Source organism: Anomaloglossus baeobatrachus, chromosome 5 (genome assembly GCF_048569485.1).
Source record: "Anomaloglossus baeobatrachus isolate aAnoBae1 chromosome 5, aAnoBae1.hap1, whole genome shotgun sequence".
Taxonomy (NCBI): domain Eukaryota; kingdom Metazoa; phylum Chordata; class Amphibia; order Anura; family Aromobatidae; genus Anomaloglossus; species Anomaloglossus baeobatrachus.
In genome coordinates, this window is record NC_134357.1 from 366735842 (window position 1) to 366748127 (window position 12286).

Below are 12286 nucleotides of genomic sequence, written 5' to 3' on the forward strand. Positions count from 1 at the left end.
GGCTATAAGTATACAGTGTGTGTGTGGATAAATAGGTAATAGATAGCTAATAGATAGAAAGTGGAATAGATAGTAGCTAGATAGGTGAAAGATAGATTATAGATTGAGAATGAAATAGATTATACCTAGAGGATAGTGTGAGAGTTTGCCTGCTCACTTGATGGGGGTCCTCACCTGATGAGGGTCCTCACTTTGCTGCGTCTTTGAGGTAGCACACAAGAACACACTTCATTACCAGTCCAGCAGTTGGTTAAAACCACATCATAACCCGCACAACCGTGGCGGGGTCTCACTCCACTCAGATGAAGTGAACCATCACTTCCCTCAGAAGGTCCCTACTAGAGGTTTCAAGCCTCTCCAAATGGCCCAGCTCAGGCCTCTCAAATCCTTTCTTCACACAGAGGATTCTTCCTAGAGGATTCAGACACAAACAGCCTCCTGACACTGAACCATATGCCAAACAGACAATCTACATTTTAGAACATGTGACCTGTCATGTGACACACCCATACACAGATGGGCAGGATATGTAGGTGGAACAACCTCCTGACACTAAACCATATGCCAGAAAATCTACATTTTAGAACATGTGACCTGTCATGTGACACACCCATACACAGATGGGCAGGGTATGTAGGTGGAACAACCTCCTGACACTGAACCATATAGCAGACAATCTACATTTTAGAAGATGTGACCTGTCATGTGACACACCCATGGGCAGGGTATGTAGGTGGCCAAACCCGCCATCTCTCCAGCCACCTGAAAACCTGATCCAGAGAACACATATACAAAGATGTAGTACTATCGATAGAGAGATAGATACAAACACCTGGTGACACACACAGGGTTTGTGAAGTTATGTTGATGTTGCACTATGACTATAGTTGAATAAATGTATGTGCGTGTGTGTGGACTGAGAGATAATGGATGGATAGATAGATAGATAGATAGATAGATAGATAGATAGATACAAACACCTGGTGACACACACAGGGTTTGTGAAGTTATGTTGATGTTGCACTATGACTATAGTTGAATAAATGTATGTGCGTGTGTGTGGACTGAGAGATAATAGATGGATAGATAGATAGATACAAACACCTGGTGACACACACAGGGTTTGTAGAGTTATGTTGATGTTCCAGTTTTCAATATGACTATAGTTGAATAAATGTTGATATTTTTTTTGGTTCAAGAATAATTGCGGATTGCAGTTAAACCAACCCCTGAAAATAAGCCGTCATCCATCTTTTGGAGCAACACGGTACATACATTCATTCTTATCTATATATCTAATAGGGTGAGTACAGCTGTCCAGTCGTGGGTCCTATCACAAGAACCACTCCGTGGACATTTGTTATCTAAGGTAAGTCCTTACCATAACTCAACCCAGCCCTGAGACCCCTGGGCATTCGCCCCATCTTTAATAAAGCATACATACACAGTCACACATACATTCATTCGTGTATATCTAATAGGATGATGACTGCTGTCCAGACCTGCATCCCACCTATTATGAGATGAGTAGTGGAACTCTGCTGTCAGACGTCGTCTCTGTAGCTGTACTGTCATTCTTCCTGTGGTTCCAATGTGAATAAATGTATGTGCGTGTGTGTGGACTGAGAGATAATAGATGGATAGATAGATAGATAGATAGATAGATAGATAGATACAAACACCTGGTGACACACACAGGGTTTGTAGAGTTATGTTGATGTTGCAATATGACTATAGTTGAATAAATGTATGTGCGTGTGTGTGGACTGAGAGATAATAGATGGATAGATAGATAGATAGATAGATAGATGGATAGATACAAACACCTGGTGACACACACAGGGTTTGTAGAGTTATATTGATGATCTAGATTGTTATATGACTGTACGTGAATAAATGTATGTGCGTGTCCAGACGTCGACTCTGTAGCTGTGCTGTCATTCTTCCTGTGGTTCCAATGTGTAATTCATTTTCTGCAATGAGAAACATAGAACATTAATATTTTTCAAGCAATCAAAATCAATACAATACAATCATTGGGCTTTAGCAAAGTTGAGAGTATATTGTGTAACCAAACTGTGACAGAGCATCCAGGAGAAGGGATCCATCACTCCCCGGAGCCGCACTCCTCACCTAGAACAGCACAAGTTCCACCTTCAATGGCTAACAGGGAAAGAGCCACTCTGTCCTGAAGGGCTGCCTCCATAACGTGAGCAACCGCCTCATAAAGAGCATGAATTGTTTTATTAACTATTCCATCCATTCTAGTAACTGATTTCTTTATTTGCTAGTTCAGCTCTCCAACCTGTCCAGCATGGGCAGAGGCCTGAGGTGTGATGGTGCCTCTGTCATCCCGTCTCTTCTTGGTTTATTTTTTGGAGTGATCAGGGGTTTACCGTTCACTCCACAATAAATTCGCCCTCCCCCGGGGGTAGATGGCTCTGCCCATATACCAGGGGTAGGATGGGAAGAGACAGATTCAGGGCTGGTGGACCTAACTTGATGGGATTGCAGAAACCAATAAAATGAGATGGAGAATTGGTAAATGATTGTCATTGCTGCACTCGGATATACAGGATGTGACGGGATTTATCTCTTTACTATTGATAGAATTGCTGTAAGATTCGGATGTGGCCTAATCTCAGGGTGTCACTATTTGTTTGGCCCTGCTTGTATTACATAGAATAAAGACTCCTTAATGAATAAAAAGAAAAGAGAAATGGATGATAGAAGAGAATGAAAGACACAACAGGAGGAGACATGGAGCAGACCTACCTTTCTTCCCTAGGAACAAAGCTGAAATGGAATGTGGGCCCTGCAGCTCCTTATACAATGTGTGTGATGTCATAATGCATGTGTGATGTCATAAACCTCAACATTCCGTGACCATCAGCAGGAGCAGCAGCTGTTATTTAACCCTTTAGCGACCACAAATACATGTTAAGTCAGTGGCTGTTGGGTTACTTTTTTGCTATATTAAAACGACAGTAAGGAATAAGTGAATAGCGCCGCCCACTGTTGACAGCTATACATGTCAGCTGACACCCACGGGCATGAGCCCTGACTGGTTTGGAACTGACCGGGGCTGATTAACCCCTTAAACATTGCTGTCAATCACGACAGCTGTATTTAAGAGGTTAAAATGGGTTAAAAGACCCCCTTTGGCTGGATCGGCCACCTGCAATGATAATCGCAGGTGCAGATCGTTGCCATAGTACCAGTGGCGTAACTAGAGTTTGATGGTCCCTGATGCAAAGTTTGGACCTTCACCTCCCCCCCCCAACCGTACACCAACACCCGGGGTAGGGGATAATGGCACTGACACTCGGGGTATGGGATAGTGTGGCTGACACTGGGCTTTTTCCCTCAGCACCCAGGTTTCCCATGATCTGAAATCCCTTTTTCTGTCAGCACCCAGCTTTCCCATGATATCAGAGCATGGGAAAGCTGGGTGCTGAGGGAAAGATGTATAGCAGAGCATGGGAAAGCTGGGTGCTGAGGGAAGAACCCTCAAAACGTTCCCATCCCATGCTTGTATCTTTGTCCCCCCCCTCGTATATAGCTTTGCAAATACTATAATGGCCCCCACATACCACTCCATATAGTATAAGGGGTCTCACATAACCAGGGGTGGGATTCACATTTTTAACAGGTTCTCTGTAAACCCCGCCCATTTCAAAACCACACCCATTTTCACACATTTTCCTCAACCAAAAAATACAAATAATTTAAAGTAAAATCTCTTCTTACCCGCTTATACCTTCACTCTCCTGTTCAGTACCAATTGTTCCAGTCACTGTCAGTCATATTATATTAAACGGTTTTTCTACAATTTTTAAAAAATATTACTAAAGGAGCCCTAATAAAATTGGAACAGATGACCTTCCCCATACAGATCTCATCCCATGTGGCTCCTTTCCCCCTACAGATCCCATTCCATGTGGTCTCTTTCCCCTGCAGATCCCATCCCATGTGGCTCCTTTCCTTCTACAGATACCATCCCATGTGGTCTCTTTCCCTTGCAGATCCCATCCTTTTATGGCCTCTTTCCCTTGCAGATCCCATCCCATTATGGCCTCTTTTCCTTGCAGATCCTATCCCATTATGGCCTCTTTCCCCTGAAGATCCCATCCCATTATGGCCTCTTTCCCCTGAAGATCCTATCCCATTACGACCTCTTTCCCCTGAAGATCCCATCCCATTATGGCCTCTTTCCCCTGCAGATCTCATCCCATTATGGCCTCTTTCCCCTGCAGATCCCATCCCATTATGGCCTCTTTCTCCTGCAGATTCCATCCCATTATGGCCTCTTTCCCCTGCAGATCCCATCCCATTATGGCCTCTTTCCCCTGCAGATACCATCCCATTATGGCCTCTTTCCCCTGCAGATCCCATCCCATTATGGCCTCTTTCCTCTGCAGATCCCATCCCATTATGGCCTCTTTCCCCTGCAGATCCTATCCCATTATGGCCTCTTTCCCTTGCAAATCCTACCCCATTATTGCCTCTTTCCCCATCAGATCCCATCCCATTATTGCCTCTTTCTCCTGCAGATCTCATCCCATATGCTCCTCTTCCCCTGCAGATCCTGTGCCATATGGCTCCTTTTCCCATAATGTTCCCATCTTATGCAGCCTCATCTTCCCTGCAGATCTCGTCCCATGTGGCTCCTTTCCCCTACAGATCCCATCCTATGTGGTCTCTTTCCCCTGCAGATCCCATCCCATGTGACTCCTTTCCCCCTGCAGATCCCATCCCATTATGGTTTCTTTCCCCTGCAGATCCCATCCCATTATGGCCTCTTTCCCCTGCAGATCCCATCCCATTATGGCCTCTTTGCCCTGCAGATCCCATCCCATTATGGCCTTTTTCTCCTGCAGATCTCATCCCATGTGCTCCTTTTCCCCTGTAGATCCTGTCCCATATGGCTCCTTTTCCCATATAGTTCCCATCTTATGCGGTTCCTCTCCCTGCATCTTTGGCTCACTGAGCGCTTACCTGCTCCAAGCACCGGCGGCCTCTCCTCTGTCTTCCTTCGCGGCACTCTGTACACTGATGCTGGCAACTGGCAGGAGGATGAGCTACCTCACCACACTGTCGTGACCTCTGCAGCGTTAGCGCATCACTGCATGCCAGGTCAGGGAGCAGACAGGCTCCACTGAACCCGGAAGTGGAGCGAGTACGGAGGTACGGGGATTCATTTGTGTTAGTGTCCTAAAGACACTAACACAAATGAATACAGAGAACCGGATCGCCGGAGCTGTTTCCTGCCGGTTCGGGGAAACGGCTGCTATTTTAACAACCGGTTCGCCCGAACCGGACAGAACCGGCTGAATCCCACCCCTGCACATAACCCTTCATATATTAGAATGCACCCCCATAGTCCTCCATGTATTATAATTCACCTCATAGTCTTCCATATATTATAACGCAGCCCCCATAGTCCTGCATGTTTTATAATGTACCCCTATAGTCCTCCATGTATTATACTGCACCCATAGTTCTCTGTGTATTATAATTCACCCCATAGTCCTCCATATATTATACTGCACCCCATAATTCTCCATATATTATACTGTACCCCATAGTCCTTTATGTATTATAATTCACCCCACTGTTCTCCATATATTATAATGCAGCCCGCATAATCCTCCATATATTATAATGCAGCCTCTATAGCCCTCCATATGTTATAATTAGAGATGAGCGAACCGGTCGCGGTTCGGCTCGAGCTTGGTTCGTCGAACGGAGGTCTACTTCGAGTCCGGTTCAGCGAACCACTCGAACTCATAGAAAACAATGGGAGGCAATCACAAACACATAACAACACCTATAGAACACCCTCAAAGGTGTCCAAAAGGTGACAAACAACTCACAACACAACACAAACACATGAGAAAGTGACAAGGACATATACTCATGCAAAAACAAAAGAGCTGGACAAGGAAAAAGAGTAGGAGACACAGATATAGGCATGGCATGCCCTTCTAAAATGATGTAAAACACCGCAAGGTGACTCAAAGCGGAGTCTCCCTTTTTTCCAAAAATTGGGCCACACAGACACCCCTTCAGTGGCAGCACTTGTGCCCCAGTTGTACACTTCACAGGTAGATTTGCATCAAGCACATTCAAAATCCACAAGCATTTACTATCCCCATGATGACACAGGGGTAGTAAATTCCTTGTGGATCCATGACTTGTTCATTTTGATGAACGATAGTCTGTCCACATTGTCACTGGACAGACGCGTGCGCTTATCTGTCAGCACACACCCAGCAGCACTGAAGACACGTTCAGAGACAACGCTGGAAGCTGGACACGACAAGATCTCCAAGGCGTAAGTGGAGAGCTCTGGCCATTTTTCAAGATTTGAAGCCCAAAATGAGCAAGGCTCAATTTGCAAAGTCATGGCATCGATGTTCATTTGGCGATACTCCTGTATCATCCTCTCCAGCCGTTGACTATGTGTCAGACTTGTTGTCTCTGGTGGCCTTGCAAAGGATGGTCTAAAAAAATTATGAAAAGATTCAATAAAATTGCTGTTACCAGCACCAGATACGGTGCTGCTGGTACGGGTAGACTGTTGAAGATGACGAGACCGTCCCATGTTTGTCAAGTTACAACTGGGAGATTCACTCCCTGCACCTGCACGGTTGTTTGGTGGAAAAGCCGAGATAAGATCGAGTAACAGCTTTTGCTGATACTCCTGCATACGTGCGTCCCTTTCTATGGCTGGAATTATGCCACAAAATTTGGACTTGTACCGGGGATCTAATAGTGTGGCAAGCCAGTAGTCATCATCACTTCTAATTTTGACAATACGAGGGTCATGTTGGAGGTAGTGCAGCAAGAAGGTGCTCATGTGTCTTGCGCAGCCATGCGGATCAAGTCCACACTGTGTTTGTGGCATAGAGGTGCTAACCGTTCTTTCTTTCTCTGACATCTCCCCCCAACCTCTTTCAACTGAAATTTGACCAAGGTCTCCCTCATCCGCTGAGTCTTCCATGTCCATGGACAGTTCGTCCTCCATTTCTTCATGTTCTCCCGCACCATCCTCAACATTTCGCCTGCTACCATGCACCCTTGTTGATCCCTGTCCCCCATGGTCCCATGCCTGCCGCGTTGGTGATGATGAACGTCTGGACCTTGGTGATGTTGTTGTCCCTTGCGCATATGAATCCTCCTGTAGTTCCCCTTCCTGTTGTCCCACCCCCTGACTCCGAATAGTGTTTAGCGTGTGCTCCAGCATGTAAATGACTGGAATTGTCATGCTGATAATGGCATTGTCAGCGCTAAACATATTCATCGCCATGTCGAAACTGTGCAGAAGGGTGCATAGGTCCTTGATCTGAGACCACCCCATCAGGGTGATCTGCCCCACCTCTGCATCTCGTTGGCCCAGGCTATACGTCATGACGTATTGACCAGTGCATTCCAGCGTGTCGGCACATCGCATTTCAGGTGATGAACCGGAAGGCCGAAAGACTTCTGGAGCGATGCAAGTCGCTTAGCTGCGGCGGTTGAACGGCGGAAGTGAGCAGACAGTTTTCGTGCCCTGTTCAGAAGGCCATCTAGGCCGGGATAGTGTGTTAAAAATTGCTGGACAACAAGGTTCAACACGTGAGCCATACAAGGCACGTGTGGCACCTTGCCCATGCGAAGGGCCACACCCAGGTTTGCAGCATTGTCACACACGGCCTTACCAGGCTGCAGGTTGAGTGGAGACAACCATTTACCAAACTCAGTCTCCAGAGCTGCCCACAACTCAGCCGCTGTGTGACTCTTATTTCCAAGACATTTCAAGATAAATACCGCCTGATGCCATTGCGCTCTGCTGCCAGCATAGTAATGAGGGGTGCGTGATTACTTGTGCGCAGTTACAACGCTGGTGGCCTGACCAGGCAGGCTTGGGGCAGAGGTGGAGGACCCAAACGAGGTTGAGGAGGCAGAAGCAGTGGAGGAACTTGGACAGACAGAGGATTGACGCCCAAGTCGTGGGGACGGCAAGACTTGTGCAGCAGTCCCTTCATCATCTATCACCATAGTTACCCAGTGCCCAGTCAGCGACATGTAACGTCCCTGTCCATGCTTACTGGTCCAAGTATCTGTGGTGAAATGCACCCGTTCACACACAGAGTTTCTAAAAGAAGCGTGTTATGATCCGGAACCATGGAAGACCACCACAAATCATTGGCAAAAAGTGACAAGAGCATTGGCAACTAATCTGGCCGCCATCCCCTTACTAACCATCACAACTAGAAGTAGCCGAGGGGTGAACTAACATCCTGTGCACCGCGAACCCAGCCGGAGAACTAACTATCCCCAAGGTAGGAAAGATGAATAACTATCTGCCTCAGAAAATAGACAAGAATAGCAAGCCCCCCACATTCAAAGACTGCGGTGATATAGGAAAAACACAATACACAGGTAGATGACAGGATTAGCAAAAAGTGAGGCCCCCGCTGACTAAAAGAGGAAAGGACAGGAAAGGGACTGATGGTGACCAGAGAAAAACCCTGCAAAATACCAACTTCCTGATAGTACAAAAAGGCCCTCAGATCGCTCGATCTGAACTCCGTCCTATACCAGGTGCCCTTGTCATACCAATGAACAGAAAACAAGAATTATAACAAATTCAACAAGCCACAAACACATGGACCCAAAGGAGCTATACTCCACACAGAACTGCAGGGAGTTCCTCAACAATCCACTGAGGGGGAAAATCCCTGGAAGGAAATAAACTGAAACCAACCACAACAAATGACAAACCCAGATAAGCAAAAGAACCAGACAATAAATAAAGAGCAAGCACTTATCTGGAGTAGATGTGGTGTAAAGCAGGATTAAGCAGGCTGGAGATACAAAGAACAACTGACATCCGGCAACAGCCTGCAATCAGACCAGGACTTAAATAAGCAGAGAGTTAGCAAAGGAAACACCCACTGCACAACACACCTGGTCCAAGTCCAAACCATTCCTGGCCACCAGAGGGAGCCTCCCAGCAGCCAAAACATAATTAACATTCACAACAGTACCCCCCCTTGAGGAGGGGTCACCGAACCCTCACCAACGCCACTGGGTCGCTCGGGATGAGCATGATGGAAGGCGCGAACCAACCTGTCCGCATGAATGTCAGAGGCCACAACCCAAGAGTTATCCTCCTGCCCATAACCCTTCCATTTCACAAGGTACTGAAGCTGACGCCTACTGCGACGGGAATCCAGAATTTTTTCAACCTCATACTCCAGATCCCCTTGTACCAAAACAGGGTCAGGAGGCGCTGCTGCAGGAACTGCTGGCTCCACATGTTTCTTCAACAAGGACTTATGGAAGACATTGTGAATCTTAAATGACGCAGGCAGAGTCAAACGGAAAGATACAGGGTTAATAATCTCTGAAATCTTATAAGGTCCAATAAATCTGGGCTTAAATTTAGGAGATGGAACTCTCATAGGAATATTTTTAGAGGACAACCACACCATGTCCCCTACTTTAAACTGGGGACCAACAGTCCGACGCCGGTTGGCAAACTTTTGGGCAGTTTCTTGGGACTGAAACAATTTATCCACTACCTGCCCCCAAATCTGCTGCATTCTATTGACCACCGAATCCACCCCCGGACAGTCAGACGCCTCAAGCTGCCCTGAGAGGAACCTAGGGTGATACCCAAAATTGAAGAAAAAGGGGGACACCAATGTGGTAGAGCTAGCTCTATTGTTAAGGGCAAATTCAGCCAGAGGCAATAACGAAACCCAGTCATCCTGATCTGCAGAAACAAAACACCGTAAATAGGTCTCTAGGATCTGGTTAGCCCTTTCAGTCTGACCGTTGGTCTGAGGATGAAACGCTGAGGAGAAAGACAGCTGAACACCCAATTTGGAGCAAAAAATCCTCCAAAACCTGGATACAAACTGTACTCCTCTGTCAGAAACAATGTTTTCGGGAATACCATGCAAACGAACAACATGTTGGAAAAACAAAGGCACCAACTCTGATGAAGACGGCAACTTAGATAGGGGAACCAAGTGTACCATCTTGGAGAATCTGTCACAGATCACCCAAATCAGTCATTTTCTGAGAGACGGGAAACTCTGAAATAAAATCCATAGAGATGTGCGTCCAAGGTTTCTTAGGTACAGGCAAAGGCAATAATAGCCCACTAGAACGTGAACAACAGGGCTTGGACCTAGAACAAACTCCACACGACTGCACAAAACGACGGACATCTCGGGACAGGGAAGACCACCAAAAAGAGCGTCTCACAAGATCCCGAGTACCAAAAATGCCAGGATGACCCGCCAAAACAGAGCAATGAACCTCAGAGACAACTCGGTCTCTCCATTGGTCTGGGACAAACAGTTTCCCTGTAGGACATCTCTCAGGTTTATCCCCCTGAAATTCAGCCAGTGCCAACCGCAGATCAGGCGAAATAGCCGAGAAAACTACACCATCATTCAGGATAGTAGACGGTTCGACAACCTCCAAAGAGTCAGCGCAGAAACTCCTGGAAAGGGCATCGGCCTTAACATTCTTGGTGCCCGGCAAAAAAGAGACCACAAAATTAAACCGGGTAAAAAACAAAGCCCACCTGGCCTGCCGAGGATTCAACCTCTTGGCCGATTCCAGATAGATGAGATTCTTGTGGTCCGTAAGCACCACAACTTGATGCCTAGCCCCCTCCAACCAATGCCTCCACTCTTCAAATGCCCACTTCATAGCCAATAATTCCCGGTTCCCCACATCATAATTCCGTTCAGAAGGAGCAAACTTCCGAGAGAAAAAGGCACAGGGCTTAAGTTTACCCGAAGTAGCGTCTCGTTGAGACAAAACAGCACCTCTGAGGCATCGATCTCAACTTGAAATGGGCGAGACACATCAGGTTGCTGCAGAACTGGGGCAGAAGTGAATCGCCTTTTAAGCTCCTGGAAGGCCACAGTAGCCTCAGGGGTCCAATGCTCCGCATCAGCTCCCTTCTTTGTCAAATCCGTCAGAGGTTTGACAATGGCAGAAAAATTGGCTATAAATTTACGGTAAAAATTAGCAAACCCCAAAAACCGCTGCAGGGATTTTAGAGAAGTCGGTTGCACCCAGTCGTAAATAGCCTGAACCTTAACCGGGTCCATTTCGATAGCGGAGGGAGACAGGATGAAGCCCAAAAAGGAAATCCTTTGCACCCCAAAGAGGCACTTTGACCCCTTAACGTACAGTGCATTATCCTTAAGTATCTGAAAAACATCCCGTACTTGCCCAACATGAGAGTCCCAATCATCAGAAAAAATCAAGATGTCATCCAAATACACAATCAAAAATTTACCAATAAGGTCCCGAAAAATATCATTCATGAAGGCCTGGAAGACGGAGGGTGCATTAGTGAGCCCAAAAGGCATCACTAGGTACTCAGGAGTATTAAAAGCAGTCTTCCATTCATCACCCTCCTTAATACGGATGAGATTATACGCACCCTTGAGATCCAGTTTTTTAAACCATTTGGCACTCTTCACTCTAGAGAACAGATCAGACATCAGAGGCAAAGGGTACTGATATTTAACCGTAATCTTATTAAGAAGATAACAAGACGGTAATCAATACAAGGCCTCAACGAACCATCTTTCTTAGCAACAAAGAAGAAGCCAGCACCCAAAGGAGAAGATGAGGGCCGAATGTGCCCCTTCTCCAATGATTCCCTGATGTATGACCGCATGGCATCATGTTCGGGCACAGACAAGTTGAAAATCCGCCCCTTGGGAAATTTACAACCAGGCACCAACTCAATGGCACAGTCACAGTCCCGGTGTGGGGGCAGAGAATCAGATTCCTGGTCATTAAATACATCACGGAAATCAGACAAGAAGGCCGGAACATCAACTGCCTGAGCAGACGTGGATGACACGGAAAGGTCCTGATGCACACCTTGACAACCCCAATTAGCTACCGACAAGGATCTCCAGTCAAGAACCGGATTATGGGTCTGCAACCACGGAAATCCCAGTACCAAGGTATCCTGTAGATTATGCAATACTAAAAATTTACAAGTTTCCTGATGCGCTGGTGCAACTCTCATAGGCACCTGGGTCCAAAATTGGGGTTTATGTTCTGCCAAAGGGGTAGCATCAATGCCCCTTAAAGGAATAGGAGTTTGCAAAGGAACCATGGGCAAACCACAATCCCTAGCAAACCCAAAATCCATCAAACTGAGCGCTGCCCCTGAGTCCACAAAGGCAAATGCAGAAAAAGAAGACAATGAGCAAATCAATGTGACAGACAAAAGAAACTTAGGTTACAAAGA